General features: G+C 44.9%; 2 long non-coding RNA genes across 2 annotated transcripts; both read left to right on the top strand.

Annotated features, from left to right (window-relative positions):
• The first annotated feature begins 623 nt into the window (after nt 1-623).
• LOC121493414 lies at nt 624-5,072 on the top strand. Its single transcript, XR_005988466.1, has 2 exons — nt 624-1,082; nt 4,726-5,072. It is a non-coding gene; the product is annotated as an uncharacterized LOC121493414 (long non-coding RNA).
• A 1,854-nt stretch (nt 5,073-6,926) lies between these two features.
• Nucleotides 6,927-14,574, top strand: LOC121492473. Its single transcript, XR_005988244.1, has 4 exons — nt 6,927-7,227; nt 12,800-12,938; nt 14,226-14,299; nt 14,478-14,574. It is a non-coding gene; the product is annotated as an uncharacterized LOC121492473 (long non-coding RNA).
• The last annotated feature ends 699 nt before the right edge of the window (nt 14,575-15,273 follow it).

Below are 15,273 nucleotides of genomic sequence, written 5' to 3'. Positions count from 1 at the left end.
GGGGGACAACCAGGTACACCTTGGCTAATTGTTTGACAACTCACAGTGGAGTGCTTCAGTCCTGCTTCTAAAGCAGAGGGAGGTATCTGTAGAATGGATCTGCCTGGAAATAGAAAGGAAGAAGAAGGGCAGGTGATGGTCGCTTGGGATGGCTGAAGTAGATGGGGAGAGCATCCTCATCACAGACTCACCTTCCCACCCCCTGGGCATCCCCTTAAGTTTGGCCCTGGGGGATCGGGTTTTGTGGATCCAGAAAATCATCTCTTGCCCATCCAGATATAACATGGATGTGACTCACCTTTGCCTTGTTCTCCCTCTGGTAAATGCTCCTGTCTCCCTACATGCACTCTGAAACTTTTTCACAGTTCAATATTCGTTTCTTGTAAGCAAGATTTGGAGGGAATATTTTTTTTCTTTTGCCCCAAATCAGATTCCCCCTTCTCCACTGAGGTGGTAGAGGGCTTGTCCCCTCTCTACAAAAGCAATAAAGCTGACTTTGCTGTCGTTAGGTTTTATGAGGGAGCGCTGACCCTATCACGGAGTATTCTCCTCCCGACTGCTTTACTCATTAACCACAGCTGAGTGTTAACCTTTGCAGACATAAATAATACAGCAGCACCTTGGCCCGAACAGAAGAGGGAATGGCTAAGGCTTTAATTTGTCTTTTTTCCCTTGAATACCTGCAAACTTCTTTTTCTTCTTGTGTTTGACAAAATGTCAAAACTGTATTTCTCCTTATTTGTGTTAAGAAATTCTTCATCCGGCCCTGAACCCGTGCTCTCTGCCATTTAACTTTGCTACGTGTGTGGCAGGGTGTGTGTGTGACTTGAGACTGGGCTCAGCCATGTGATGTGTTTTGGCCAGAGGGATGTTAGCCCACAAGACAAACAGGCTGCAAATGGGTGCGGGCATTGGACCTTGCTCTATTGCGCCTCTGCAATCACTGGAAGAATGACAAACTGTGCTGGCCCACAGTCCCAGGATGAAGCTGAGGGTCATGTGGAGCAGAGCCCAGGCACTTCAGTCACCCCAGTTACCACAGACTCATCCTGATTAGCTGACAACTGCTGAGTCTCAGACAGGTGAGTCCACCCAAGATCAATGAGTAGAGCCACTTAGCTGATCCCAGTTGATTCCAGGAGTAGGAATATAAACGCTTACTGGGTTTCTATGGTTGCTGGTTCACTGGCACTGGGCCTGTCCTCCTGTCTAAAGCCTTCTCCCCCTGCCTGGACCACTGCACTCTAGATCCAGGCAAGCCCCTCATCAGGGACCCCTCACTAATCATCACCCCAAGTCCTACTTCACGAGCCTCTTCTTCCTTATTGGCTCTTTCTCATCAGCACTGGAATCATCTCAAGTCTCTCCTATCATTTGCTTCTTGTATCTTATCACCTTTTCCCACTTGCCCCCTCATCTCCCCTCCCTTCACAGGTAGAATCTTGAAGGAGAAGCTTCACCCTCCTCTTGGGTCCCACTTCCCATTTGCCATTCACTCTGCAATTGCTCTCATGTCCTATCATTGAAAATGCTCCCACTCAGGCCACTAGTGCTCTGCTAGTTATTGAATCATGGACACCTATCCTCCTCCTCACCTTTGTCCTCCTTCTCCCCCACCTCTCTTCCCCTTCTTTCCCTCCTCCTCCTCACCCCGCTTCACACCCTCTGGCATCATGCTTTCCTAAGTCTTCACTTCTCTGCTGACATTTCAGCTGCCTCGTGGGCTTCTCATCCTTATTCCAGTTTGGCTGGTTCCCTCAGGCTCTGTCCTCAGACCTCTCCTCTTTATCCTCTACTGAGGATAATCTCATCCCATTCTCATCATCTCCATTACCAACAATAGACTGCTGACTCCCAAATTTGTAAGCCCTGTCAGTTCCCTGTACTGAGCTCCAGATACAAATATATGAGGGTCTGTTGAATATCCCAGAGACATATGTGAGATCTCTAAAATTTAATGCACTCTTGTCCCCCTTAGACTCCCTCTTTACCCCCATGTTCACCATGTCAGAGACCAGTACCATCTTTCCCACCCAGTAACATAAGCATTAGCCTTAGCTTCTTTCCTGCTTCCTCTTCTCACATTCAACTCATTCTCAAGTCCCGTTAATTCTACCTTCCTAACATATCTTCAGTCTGTTCACTGCTCTCTATTCCATGTTAGTAGCTACCCTAGTTCAGGCCATCTTTATCCTTCAACTTGATTACTTTTCTAGGCTCCCAACTTGCCTTCCATCCTCACTTTCCTGGCTCTAAGCCATTCTTAGTGGAAGCCACAAAGAGCTACTTGCAGTTGCTCAAGGACCACCTGTTTTCTCCTTCTTGCAGCTTTTGTGCCTCCAGTTCTGCCTGCTTAGAACAACCCACACCACAGCCTTGCCTTAGCAGGTCAGGTAGGAAGCATCCCTGTATCCCCCACATGCATTGGTATGCATTGGCATTCTCTCTCTCTCTCTCCACACACACACACACACACCCACACACACACACACACACACACACACACGTGTTTATTATTTTTTCCTAAATCATTTGAAAGTCAGTTCCAGGTATCGTGCCCTTTGAACCTTAAATACTTTAGTGTGTGATACTGGATTATTTTTTAAAAACGATTTCCTCTGAAAAAAAAGGAACTATATAATACTGTCAGCCTTAGAATAAGGAATCATTTTGAGTTCTGGTGTAAATAAAGTCCTATTTAATAAAGTCCTACAGCATCCCCTCCCTATTCTCCCACTAACCTCCTCCCCTTGCACTCAGTGACCTCCTTCCTAGTCTATCAACCATATGCAAGTCCTTGAAGCAGGGATTGTGTCTTATTCATCTCCTCAGAACCCACCACATCTGGGAACATAGTAGGTGCTCAATCAATGTTGGTTGACTGATTTGACTGAGGAGGCAAATGATTAAATTAATATACACATGAACCACGAGCCTTTTACCTGAAAGTGTTTCCATCTTATATACTGGAGAGGGAATACTTTGACTTTTCAAAGATTTCCTCTTCTTGCCTATCATCTACAAATGGGTTTTTGTCCTTATTCTATTGGTGATATCTTTAGGTCCTATAAAAATGTCAATTCTTTTACTAGCTATCTCAGAGCAATATGCTTCTCAAGCTTTCCCTGTCTCTAATGACTGCCATATGGGGATGTGATCCACTAATGCTTGCCTCAATAAGCTGAAGTTATTGTTAAAACAAACTGAACTACCTTCATTTCACCTCCCATTCTAAAGGGCCTACTAAAATTGATTCTGTGAAATAGGCTTTTAAAAAATATCCTCCTTAAGGAGAAAATATAAATAGGGGAGGGCTGTTTGCTCAGAAAACACAGGCCTATTTGTAGACCCAGCTTGTTTCACTTGACCGCACAGGAGATGATGACGCTGCTGGCATAGTGCCGTCTCAACCTGTTTTCATCAACACTAATGGACCCAGACTTCTCAAAGGTTCTGAGGACAAAATGATAGCAGATTCAGCCTTGAATGACTTGGGGAATGACCCAACTATGACATGCCCACAATTCATGTGTCTGTGTGATGATGGGAACAGTGCACACAAGCCTTGAAGCACAAAATTTCTTGTTCATTTGTGCCGTGGGTTCTCCATACTAATAAACCAGAGTATCACAATTCTGCACTTAAAACTTTTCTTAGGACTTCATGAATTCTGTGGATTATGCCAATTTGTATACATACAAATACATTTTATATTATTTGCCATCTAGGCCTTCTGTTTATTATCTTTTAAGACAGTAAACAGTAATAGCTCCAGACTGAGCATTTGCCTGCAATCTGACCCATTTGGAATCATCATCAGGAAAGTACTTCAAGACTGGAACTCGGTTTGAAAATGAGGAAGAAAGTTTTGACTCTCTAACTCCTGTTGGTAGACATTCTTGGCAGTGGTCATTTGGCAATTGCTTGTGCCCACTGCCAGGGTGAAATATATCCTCAGAGGCCTGAAAATATTCTCTGTCTTCAGACAGAATAAACACAGGCCAAAGAAATGCATCAAGGAGAGCTGAAAAGGCAGTGGAGGCTCAGAGCAAACATAGCCCCAGGCAAGGTACCAGGAGGAGAACCCATGTGAGCTCCCAGTGTGGCCATGAGCTGTCAATTGCTTTTGTAGGTGCTGAGATGATAGATAGATAGATAGATAGATAGATAGATAGATAGATAGATAGATAATCTCAACTGACATGATATATGTAGATACATAGATTGAGATGTATATACATATCATGTCAATTCAATTCTTTTTTCTTTAAACAGAGAATGAAATCTTTGAGATGTCCATAGAGTGAGTAAAGAGCTGTGGAAAAACATATGCAGAAAAGAAAAATGTTGAGATGAGAAACTACGGGGGTATAACAGAGGAGGAGAAATGAATCTCAGAGAATGCGGCTATCCAAGGGTTCAACCACAGTGTCCCAGCCTTGAGCCTGGCAAGCACATTCCCTCCCCAAACTGACACACAGTTTGTTGTCATAACCCATGCCAGACCTTTTGTTTTTGGACTGAAGAAGTAGAGTTCAGTGTATGCAAAGTTGTTAATGAATGTTTTCTCTCCAGCCATGAAAATCATAAGAACATAGAGAATGGCTCCCAATGGCTTCAAAAGGTAGTGGAGTGTCCAACCTCTCATGACTATACACTTCCATAAGTAATGCATGAGATAAACATACAGAGCTTCTAACACCATATTTTCTGTCCATGTGATAGGAGATTGCTATTCATGCCTCCTGTTGTGGTGAGGATGGATCCCTGCCAACAGAGAAGTGCTTCAGCTACATCCACCCCAGCCTATAGAGAACAAAAGGAAGATCAAGAGAGTGAGGAGTTGGCAAATTCTTCAGAGAGGGGATTATACATGAAGATGTGGACTTCCATTTCTGGAAATATAATGGACTAGAAATCCTGATAACCTTCCCATTCTAAAATAAAGCAAACAACAGCAATTTAAAATACCAAATAACATGTTTTAAAAATTCAGAACCCTTGGGAGAGAAGACTCTCCCAAGAAAGAGAGAAAGACTCAGGATACAAAAATAAAGTGACCATGAAATATAGCAACTACCCTCAAGGGTTTCTTGGCTCCTGTCATCTATTCCAGTGCCTTGGGTTTTTTCACCATGCTGGAGGCGGGGAATTGGAATGGCAGGGATTCCACACACACTATACCCTCAGTAGAGGGATGGGGGTGGCACAGAGGTGGGGAGAATTCTGCTCACGAGGACATAAATGAGGAAACTTGTCTGAAGTTGCCTTGGTCCTTTGAAGAAGAACAATCTCTTCCAAATAAATATGCCAATTTCCCTATTTCTGTGCAGGTTTGGAGCTTGAATTCATACTATCTTTATATCCCAAAAAGTACTGAGATTAATTACCAGGAAATTAGTTCAGGGCAGCCCAATGTTGAAAGCACCCCTGGCAGATGGCAGAAACAAATGTAAATTCTTTCTGGGGGAACATACTTCAGCCCCAATCTTCTGGGTGGGATTCCCACAGAGAAATGCCTGAGAAATGGGGGCATAGTGGAGAGAGAAGGTTAGCCACAGATTCAAGCAGAGTTCCCAAGAGAGATGGTATAGACAATGGGAAGAGCCAATATTGGAAGAGGAAAGGCTGAGGACTTTCCAGAGTTGGAATTATGATAAATCCCAAGCAGGCTAATAGAGAAAGAAAAAGAAATCTACATTTTGATACACTGTAGTAAAATTGTTTTCATACCAAAGGCAAAGAACAGATCTTAAAAACAGCCAGAGAGGAAACCTGGATCATAGGAACAGCTATTGATAGCATGAGCCTCCTCTATAGCAATACAGAAGCCGGAAGGAGAGGGATCCCAGCTCCAAAAGGCTTAGAATCAAAAATGGTATATATACCCTGTGAAAGTGTCTTTTGAGAATCCAGGAAAAGAAAACATTTTTTTCAGACCCATGTGCAGAGAGCTCACCACCAAGAGAGGCTCCCTCAATAATCTCTGACTTTTGAGATTCTTTCCTCGTTCCCTGAGAACAGTTCTCTGCACTCTGGCCCTGGGTCGGGCAGGAGTCCAGGAGCGGTCTCTCCCTCCTGCTCCCCTCACACTTCCTGTCTGAGCCCCTGCCCCAGGTGCCCGAGGAGCTACCTGGAAGGGCCAGGTGCGAGTCTTCTCTCCCTTCTCTTATCGCATTGCCCACACGACCGTGAGGAGCCCCTGAGCAGTTGTTCCTTTCCTCTGCCGACTGGGCCATCTGCACCAGATGTCAGGAATCAGGTTCTGTCCAAACATCAGCGAATCTCAGCTCTGAGCCACTTCCTGGGCGCCCCAGCAGGCCAGGCCAGAGAGGCCTACTCTGTTGACACAAGTAAGAGAAGACTCAGGACCTTTGTGCTCCAGTCGGCCTGACATTCATCCCCATCTACAGCACTGCAGTGTGCTTGTCACCGTCAGTATCTGGGTGACAGGGAAAGGGGCCATCAGGTAGAAAGGGGGGACGCAGGGGAGAAAACACCAGGAGGCATAATAAAAAGAGAGCACTCATAACCCTGCCCATCAAAGAGCCTCTTTTCCTTGTGGCCCTGCGTGCAGCTCATTAAACAGAGCTGCCAGCTGGAAGGTGGCAGGTGAAGGATGTGCGGGCGGTCTGTCCCTGTCCTGGACACCGAGAGCCCAGATGCCGCTCCCTGCCCTCCTCAGGGCCCGGCTGCTAGAGAGCCGCAGACTCAGCAGGCCCTCGAAGCCTCCAGGGTGCCTCAGCTTGCACTGGCCTCAGCACACCTGGCGGGGGAGCGGTGATGGTTCTGGAGTGAATTCACTCGGGGCTGGAGGCCCTCAGAGTAGCAGCAGCTTGCGGGGGTGGGACCGGCTCTTCTGGGGGGAACTTGACCATCCCTGACGGCAGCGCCATCCCAGGCTGGAGGGAGGGGACTGGCAGGGCTTCCCGCGTGAGCCAGGCACGCTGGCAAGCTCCAAGTGTCTGGGTAATCTTGTGGTTTCCAAATAACACAAACTGTCCTTCACACAGGAGAGAAGCTCAGGCATAATTCTTGCCTCCTTTGCTTCTGCGCACAGACTCGATGAGACGGAGGTTACCGGTGTTCTCAGTTTCCAGGTGGAAGATGCGGAGGTGAAGGGAGGCGAGGCCGCGCCCGTGGCTGGGAAGCTCAGAGCTCTGGTCCTCTCCACACAAAAACGGAGCTTTCTCCACCAAAGATGTTGCTCCTAGCCTGACGGGTTCTGTGAGTACATAGGATTCCTACGAGTTGGTATTTACTGAGCTCATCCCGTGTGCTAGGAACACTTGCAGGGTTTTATATGCGTTAACTCATTTAATCCTCACAGCCCCCCAAGGGAGTGGGCACTGTATTTATTCTTATTCTATAAAACTGGCAAACTAAGGCCAGGAGAGTTTAAATTTCTTGCCCAGGGTCCTAGGGCTGGTAATGTGGCTGGGATTGAACCCTCCAGAGCCTTTGTTCTTAATCCCTCTTGCGAGTGTCACATTCTTTCATCCTTCCTCCCTCCTTCCTCCGGCTTTTTTCTTCCCCTTCTGTCCCTAAATAAGGCTCTGGTAAGTACTGAAATGATAAGTCAATATAAAGAAAATGTTCATTGCTTTTTTTTTTTTCTTCATCACCAGTGCTGCTGCCTAGTGAGTTATCAACCTGGAGTGCATTTTTGGCTATTTTTTTCTGAGGAGGGAAGGATCAGCATTATTAAGGCATCTGCATCTCAAACCCAGTCACTCTTGAGGCCCACGGGATGAGGGCATTACAGGCACTTTGTGACTGTGCACGAGGAGAAGGCTGACTGGCCAGGACTTAACCCAGGACTTGGCAGTGTTAGCCAGGGCTGGAACTAATGAGCCACGCTCCATCTCTGTGACCTAGCCCAGGACACAGTGTCCCAGGGCTGGCATTCACACACATACCCAGGTGCAGAGCCCCTGCTGGCTCCCCTGCAGCCTGCACCAGGGTCTGTCTTAGAAAGGCTAGCAGAGCAAGCCTGCTTATGCTCTCCTCACCACACCTCCCCAAAAAGCAGGTGTGCCAGTGAGCCAGCCAGCAGCTGAGGCGATTGTCCCTCTTATGTATTACACATAAGGTTTGTTAAGCTGCAGAGCATCAGAGCTTCATTTGTGACTGGCTGATCCTCAGCAGCCTGCCTTTGTCATTTGTGTCACTGACCATGTTTCACTGCCACAGCTTTATTAGAATGTGGTGACACCTTGCAATTGCTCCTTTGTTTGGGCCCATTGACTGGACCATATGTCTGAGGAGTCTCTGCCAATAGATCTATTGTATATTAACTAGCTCTTCTTTGGCTTCTGTAAACATTGCCAGCCTAGTCATGGGTAGAAAAGGTATCTTAAGGGACAAAGATAGAGAGGAATGGACAGGTCCAGGCTTTTTGGATCTGAAGTTTATACAATTGTGAAGGCCCTCTTAAAAAAAAGAATACAGCATAATGAATATGAAATTTCTGGGCCTTTGCAAAGGGCCTATGCGAGTGGGATGAGGGTGCCGATAATTAAATTTCATTAGCTTCATGGTAAGAGTATCTCCTCTATCAGGTGATGGATAATTGGATGGAAGCAAGCCTGCCTCATCTGTTGTTGCCATTTGGGTAGACCTCTACTGTGGCTACTTTGGAAGTCTATCCATGAAAATTGGTCTTCCTCTCTAGCACTCAGCAAAAGAGAAGAATGCAGGAGGAAATAAAAGGCACAGTTCCCAATATGACTTCAATGGTTCTACCTAACAGAGTACAAGGCAAAGGGACAGAGAGAGTGGAGAAAACAGAAATGTCCAGAGAGTGACCTAATCACTAATACCAAAACTCATCAAGAAAGGGTTTGACACCATTTTGGAAGGGGGAAGGGGGCTAAAGCTATGAACTAAAATATCTTCACGCATCCCACCAACAAAGTCTTCATTGTTGTCAGTGGGTAGAGTCACCTCTATGTTGGCTATCTTCTATTTGTTCCCCACCTGCTGCCCTCTTCCATTGCTTCCATCCACTGGATGTCTCTACTTTGTTCACCCAAAAGCTACCCCTACAGGCAGCATCGCCCAGGCTCCCTTGCCCTCTGGCACACAGTTGGTCTTGGCCACTGGGAAACACCAGCGGGAGACCTTCTGGTAGAGGACAAAGAAAGACCGGGGCCTTTCTTCCCTGTTCCCCCTTGCTTCAGTGCCACAGTTCTGGCAGGGGCCAAGCAAGCATGCCTCTGTGATTACAGGCCAAGAAGTGACAATGACTTCCCAGTGTTAGTGTCTAGGTACCTTGGCATAGAAAGGACCATCAGCCTGTCCCATGAAGCCTCTTATGAAAGAAAGTCATGAAGAGAGGAGGATAGTGAGAGGGACACAGAGAAACAGGGAACCAGGCAGAGAGTAAAACAGAGAAAGAGAGAAACATACTTGAAATGATTAAATGAGAGCTCTTTTCATTTGCTAACCCCAGCTTGGCCATTCTCAGCCAGGATTTCTGAAAGATCTTTGAAACAGAGCCTAATGTAAAAGGTTGATGATTTATAAAAGCAGCAGGGACTCTTATGTGGAAATAAGGGAAAGAAGATCACACATGGTCTTGAAAGCAGATCTGTTGTTTTGAAGTTGGAAGTGGTGCTAAGGGTGGCCCTTCAGCAGAAACATTTCTCTCAAGTCTTTAGAAACTGAAGAAGGGTAAATAATAAAGCAAAGGCTCCATTTTCCTTTGGCTGCTGGTGGGTCAGAACCATCTGGGCTAGAAGAGCCTGTTGGAGAGCTGAGATCTTGACCACTGGAACCCCAATTAGTCATGGAGCTGGAACAAATTCCTAAATTCCAGTGACTCCATTTCCTTTCTTGTAAGACAGGATTGATGATGCCTACACTACTTCCTTCCCCAGGGATGTTTCTTGAATGGAAGCCTGAAGAAACATCACACTGAGCAAGTGCTAAGCATCACACCAGGGCTAGTTTCTTTGATAATACTTGGTCAGAAAACAGAGATTATTTTAGGTTCAGTGTTACAACCATATAGGTTTTCCAACATGTTGGAGATTGCAATAACAAGAGCCCCAGCAGGAAACAGAATTCAATGAAGATACTCTAACCAAAAGCCTTCTTACAAGGGTGTGGGCAGGGTTAAGAGAGACAGCGAGACATGCTGACACACCCGGAAACTGTGAAGCATGGGAAGCCATTACTGCCTCTATGTTTGTGACCAGAGCCCAGTGAGAGCTAAAGCCATGGAGGAAGGGTCACTCAGGGTCACTTTGGACAAGGAACTCAGCCCTACTTCAAAAACAGAGGTTAGGAGGTGAAAATGCTGCCATAAATTTCTTGGTGTTTGCCCATAAGCCTATTTTGGAAGTAGGTGAAGGTATCTATTATAAATCAACTAACCCAAAAGGTAGACATTTTTACTGACATAACAGAATTTATTAACCTTTTTCCCAGAATAAATTTTCCATGCTTCTTTAAATTACAAACATTTTGGCTTATTCAAGAATAAACACTTATTTAAAGGGTTTTCTGACTTGCCTTTGTTCTGAAAACTTAAACATACCAATGGCTAGATAAACAAACCTGGAAAGAAGCCCTGGCTTACAGCTTTCCCACTGACCTGTAGTTCTTCTCTTTGGTGGTAGGTCTATCTGCCCACTGCCCACTAACCCATTATCTATTCCTCACTTCAGCTCTTAAAAAGATGCCCAGGGGTCCAACTAGAGTTTCAGGGTTGCTGATTCAGCTAAGAGGTTGGATAGAATCTTGCCATTCTCCTATATAGAAGTTTCCTCTTATCCACTTCATAGTCCCTCTCTCACTACATATGCTCCTGCTGCTGCCTAGGGAAAAGCTCAACAACAGCACTTTGTCCAGGATCATTTATGCTGGACTATGCCCTTCACATTGGCTGGAGGGTCCCTGGGGCCAGTCTGTCCACTGAGATTTTTCCACAATGAGAAACTGATTCCCAAGATCTGCACCTAAACAATAACTCACTATTGATTACCTTCCTGCATCAAGGAGGAGCCAAAAGACATCAAAATCTTATGACCAAGAGAAGTCAAATGGGTAGATGCCCTTTGCTCTGGGTCATTAGTTTCTTCCACCCTGCTTAGGGATTCTATAAATCACCAAAAACAAGTAAAAATAAAGCAAGGGCGAGGCAGTGAAACCAACTGTAGAAGGGCCACTCAACCTCGCATACTCCTGATCTGTCAGTATCCTTACAACTCCATACCTTGAGCAGGATTCCTGACCAAAAATCTTTCCCCAGGCTAAAATTCTGCTGGGAAGTCAGATGATGAAAACAAATGGGAAAATAATTGAGCTGGAGCTTTATTTGAGTTTCAAAATTTCAGGGACGAGTTCCCTCAGCCTAACTCAATATGAAGAATACAACTTTATTACACAGCATCTTTTACTCTATATCTAAAAATGCTTTTCAGAGCAATTTTATTTGTGATTTGTATGATTTAAGACTTTCAGGCTGAGGAGACACTAATGTCCTTAGTTGAGACTTGAAATGAACTAGAAATCCAATGAGGCACAGATATAGTCCTTGTTCACAAGAGGGTCTGAATGCATCCTGCTACCTCAGCTTCAGGACCTCTTGCATCAGAACCTACCCTGACTATCCATTTGGTTTTCCACTCTCTGCTATGGCTTGGCCTGTCTTCCCTCTGGCTCACGCTACAGTTGTCTATACTGCCCTTGGTCCCCCTAGTTCAGGTCATTCAGACTCCATGAAACTTTAGGATAGTTTAGAAGCTGCCCTACTGATGTCCTTTTCAGGGACAGAAAGCCAAGCCATCTGTTGCAAATGATGGGGATGGAAACTAGGAATAGGGACAGGGTAGAGCAATTGGGGGAAGTGGTAAAGGATTAAATTAGTCATCATGGAACCAGACCAAAAAGTTTCAGGTGCCAAAGGGTTGGCATCTATAATGCATAAGGATGGCCCCACGATAGGATTTCATAGGCACCACTAAGCAACAGAACTTGAGGAAGTGGGTGGTTGGATTTCAGGAGTTTGGATAATCAGGGTGCTGATTATCAATGGAAGGATGACACTCAGTAGGCAGAGGAGGGTATTGGGAAGTGTCAGTGAAGTGACTACCAATGAAACACATAATGGTGGAAAAGGAGGGATTGCCAGAAAACCCTGATGGACTGGGAGGCCTGGCAGAGGTCTTGAAGGATGGAAGAGCATGTTTGGTTGAGACTGGTGACATGTGTGAGAGAAATAGGGAAATGGCCAAGAGCGAAAATTCCAAATTTTAGGTAGCATGAAGGGAAAGGGAGAGGGTGACTTTGTTTAGGGTATGGCGGTTGGTGGACAAAGGGACTAAGGGGTCTGGACTAGGCTGATATATGACTGGTCCTGATGGACCTTGAGGTCAGTTAACCCAATGGCAGGAAACATCTTGCCAGAGAACATGGAGCTGGTGAATAGCAGTGCTGTGTCTGGAGTCCTGGCCTCAGGGCTACCGCTACCATCTTTTGTGTGTTTCATCTTAATAGGCACTGCCCATCATTCCTGCTATTGTGCTAGCAGCAGCTCACATCAAAGAAAGCTTTGAGAAGTCTCACTTAGATCTTGATTCTAGGTGTCAGGATGGTAGCCTCTTACCATCCAGAAAAACCCTGGGATGCATCTCTCTATGAGGTTGAGAATCCTGACTCCTATTCTACTTCCTCATTCTTGGTTGTCCTTAAAGGTACCCACCTAGTGGTTAGCCTGGAAAAAATGATGAAATGGCCTTTTTTTTTTTTTTTTTTTTTTTAATGAGGTTCTTGGTTCTTTTCTCCTCATTAGATCTTGGCTCTTCCATGACCCTGTGTTGAGCTGGAGATGTCATAAGTGCTAGCCTGCAAGCAACACGGAATCAGAATCTCAGCATTCGCTTTAGCTCCAAGTTAAAATTTCTGACATTCAATCATGGTGCTAGTGTTTGGTACGTGTTCAAAAGTCAGTACCACTATCAAAAACAAAATCAAAAGAACTGGAATGATGCTTTTTTAAAATGAAGATTTCCTCTTAGAAACGAAAATTTAGCTATCAAGAAATACCTACAAGCCAGGAGAAAGGGAGACTGTAATCCTCTCTGTAAGTCACACTGCCTCTCTGGGCTTTCTCATCTGTTGAAATATCTGCAGTCTCTTCCAGCTTTAAGCATATATATGATTGAATAGACCTAAATAATTAAATAGCTTTTATGGACCCCAAAAGAAAATAAAAAGTCTAGTTTAGTTGTTGTTGTAATTTTTTTCTTTTAGAGCCACCAATAGAAATCCTGCACCAGCCTTGTTCCTGTTCACCTCATCATTTCCTTTTCTTTCGTTGCATCTCACACCTCGGCAGAGGGTTTATCTTTACTTTATTTCCCAAATCTCCCATATTATCCTCATGGGGTGTCTGTGCGACTCTATTCACTGTATTGAAGTTTGGAATACTGTTTTCTTGCAAGATAACACCCAAAGCCAAATTCTTATAAAAGACTGTCACTTCGGTTTGAAGAGCCGAAAAAAGTTGGCAGTAAAGATAAGGCCCTCCCTTCACGTTAAGACCAAAGAATTCTGAAATCTTTAAGAAGGCCAATTATTAACTGCATACTTCACCGACAATGCCGAAAGAGATACATTATGCTTTACAGTAAAGAAATATTACCTTTAGCAAAAGGCATAGACACAAATTCCATTTAATCATCATTTATACAAGAACTTGTAGTCCCAGCATGACTTATCCCTTATCGCTTCAAACATTACGTCATTTATTCCCAGCTCAGCTCAATTCCCTTGTGTTGGATGTCTTCCTTTACTGAAATTGATCTTTGTTAATACCGGGCATAATGTGTTCTTCATTTCTTAAAGGAAACCGATGGACTCTTGCCATGACAGGGGATAACTGGAAATCTATATACTCCGGACACCAATTCCCCATCAATACACTGAAATGTCTTTTCTTTAAAAATAACAACCCTGCATGAATGTGATCACTTTCCCAAATTAGTGTAATTGATGCACCCTGAGACCTTAATGATTCAGAAAGTGCATACTCAGGGGATATTTAAATAGCTATTTGTAGGGAGATAAAATATGGGCCAATTCACCGAATACTCATTCCTTGAGTTTAGGTAACCCTCAGAGCTCCGCTGAGGGCTGGCCAGTGTGTCCGCCAGGCTGCTGTTAAATGACAAAGAGGGCAAATGGCTTTGCACTCACATTATCTTGTCCTTTTCCAGGCCTTCAGTGAAAGATGAAGAAGACTGTGCATTTGAGGATGGGACAATTATTACAGCTGGTATTATTAAACCAGGTATTACCAAAACTGAAATGCACTTTTCTAGCCTGAAAAATTGAGATAATAATTTTTATTTCCTGGGGATTGTTTGCTGATTTGAATCTAAATGAAGTGCCAAAGCATTATTGGGTCTGTAAAACAGCTCTGAGAGTCCCTGGAACTTCTTCTGACAGCACACCCTGTCTCTCTCCAGCACGGTAGTACTGCCCATGGAGGCTATTCTGGGAATGCTGAATAAATGAATACATGAATGAGTAAGTTCCTCCACCAACACCCTGCAGGCATGCTCCAGCTGGGTATCAGCTGGGAGGAATTGGCTGCATTACTTCCAGCTAAAAGGTAGCAAGTATACCTCACTCATAATTTTTAAACCCTTGGCAGACATAAATAATCAATCACAGCATTTTCCTCAAATGTGGCCTTCAAAACATTTCTCAAGACAATGTTCCGGGCAGCCATTACCAATTGTTCACACCAGAAATAAAATCCATCTGAAATCTCCGAGGCTATTCAGATCCTTGTTGGGGCCCAGAGGCTCACCCTGAACTGATATTTGAATCACCGGTTCCTCACAGCTTCCATCCTGGATTGTCAGGAGTGCCCTCAGCACTAGCTGGTTGCCCTGAGGGTGGGGAAGGTGGAAAACCAAAGTCTGTTCAAGGAAGACCATGCTTTCTGCCTAAGGGCCCCACAGAGGGACTTAGTTGGTTTGTTTTGGCAGTCCTCGATCCTGCCCACCCCACTTTCCTTCTCAGGGGAAGCAGCCTCTTGTCAACTACCCACAGTCCCTGGGCTTCCTGCTCTTGGTCCAGAAATTCCCCAGAAGTTACCTGGTTTAATAACAAGCCCCATTCTTGTTCTTTACTTGTGTGTCTATCATCCTTCTTGGTACATGTTGCTTCTGACCTCATTTTGGCCCTGACCTTTGCCTAAGACCTTGCTCCTTGCTGCTCAAACTCTCACCTGAATCTCTAAACTCCTGATGTCTG

This window comes from Vulpes lagopus, chromosome 6 (assembly GCF_018345385.1).
Source record: "Vulpes lagopus strain Blue_001 chromosome 6, ASM1834538v1, whole genome shotgun sequence".
Lineage (NCBI taxonomy): Eukaryota > Metazoa > Chordata > Mammalia > Carnivora > Canidae > Vulpes > Vulpes lagopus.
Note: the sequence above shows the minus strand (reverse complement) of the source record. Positions and strands in the feature narration are given on the sequence as shown.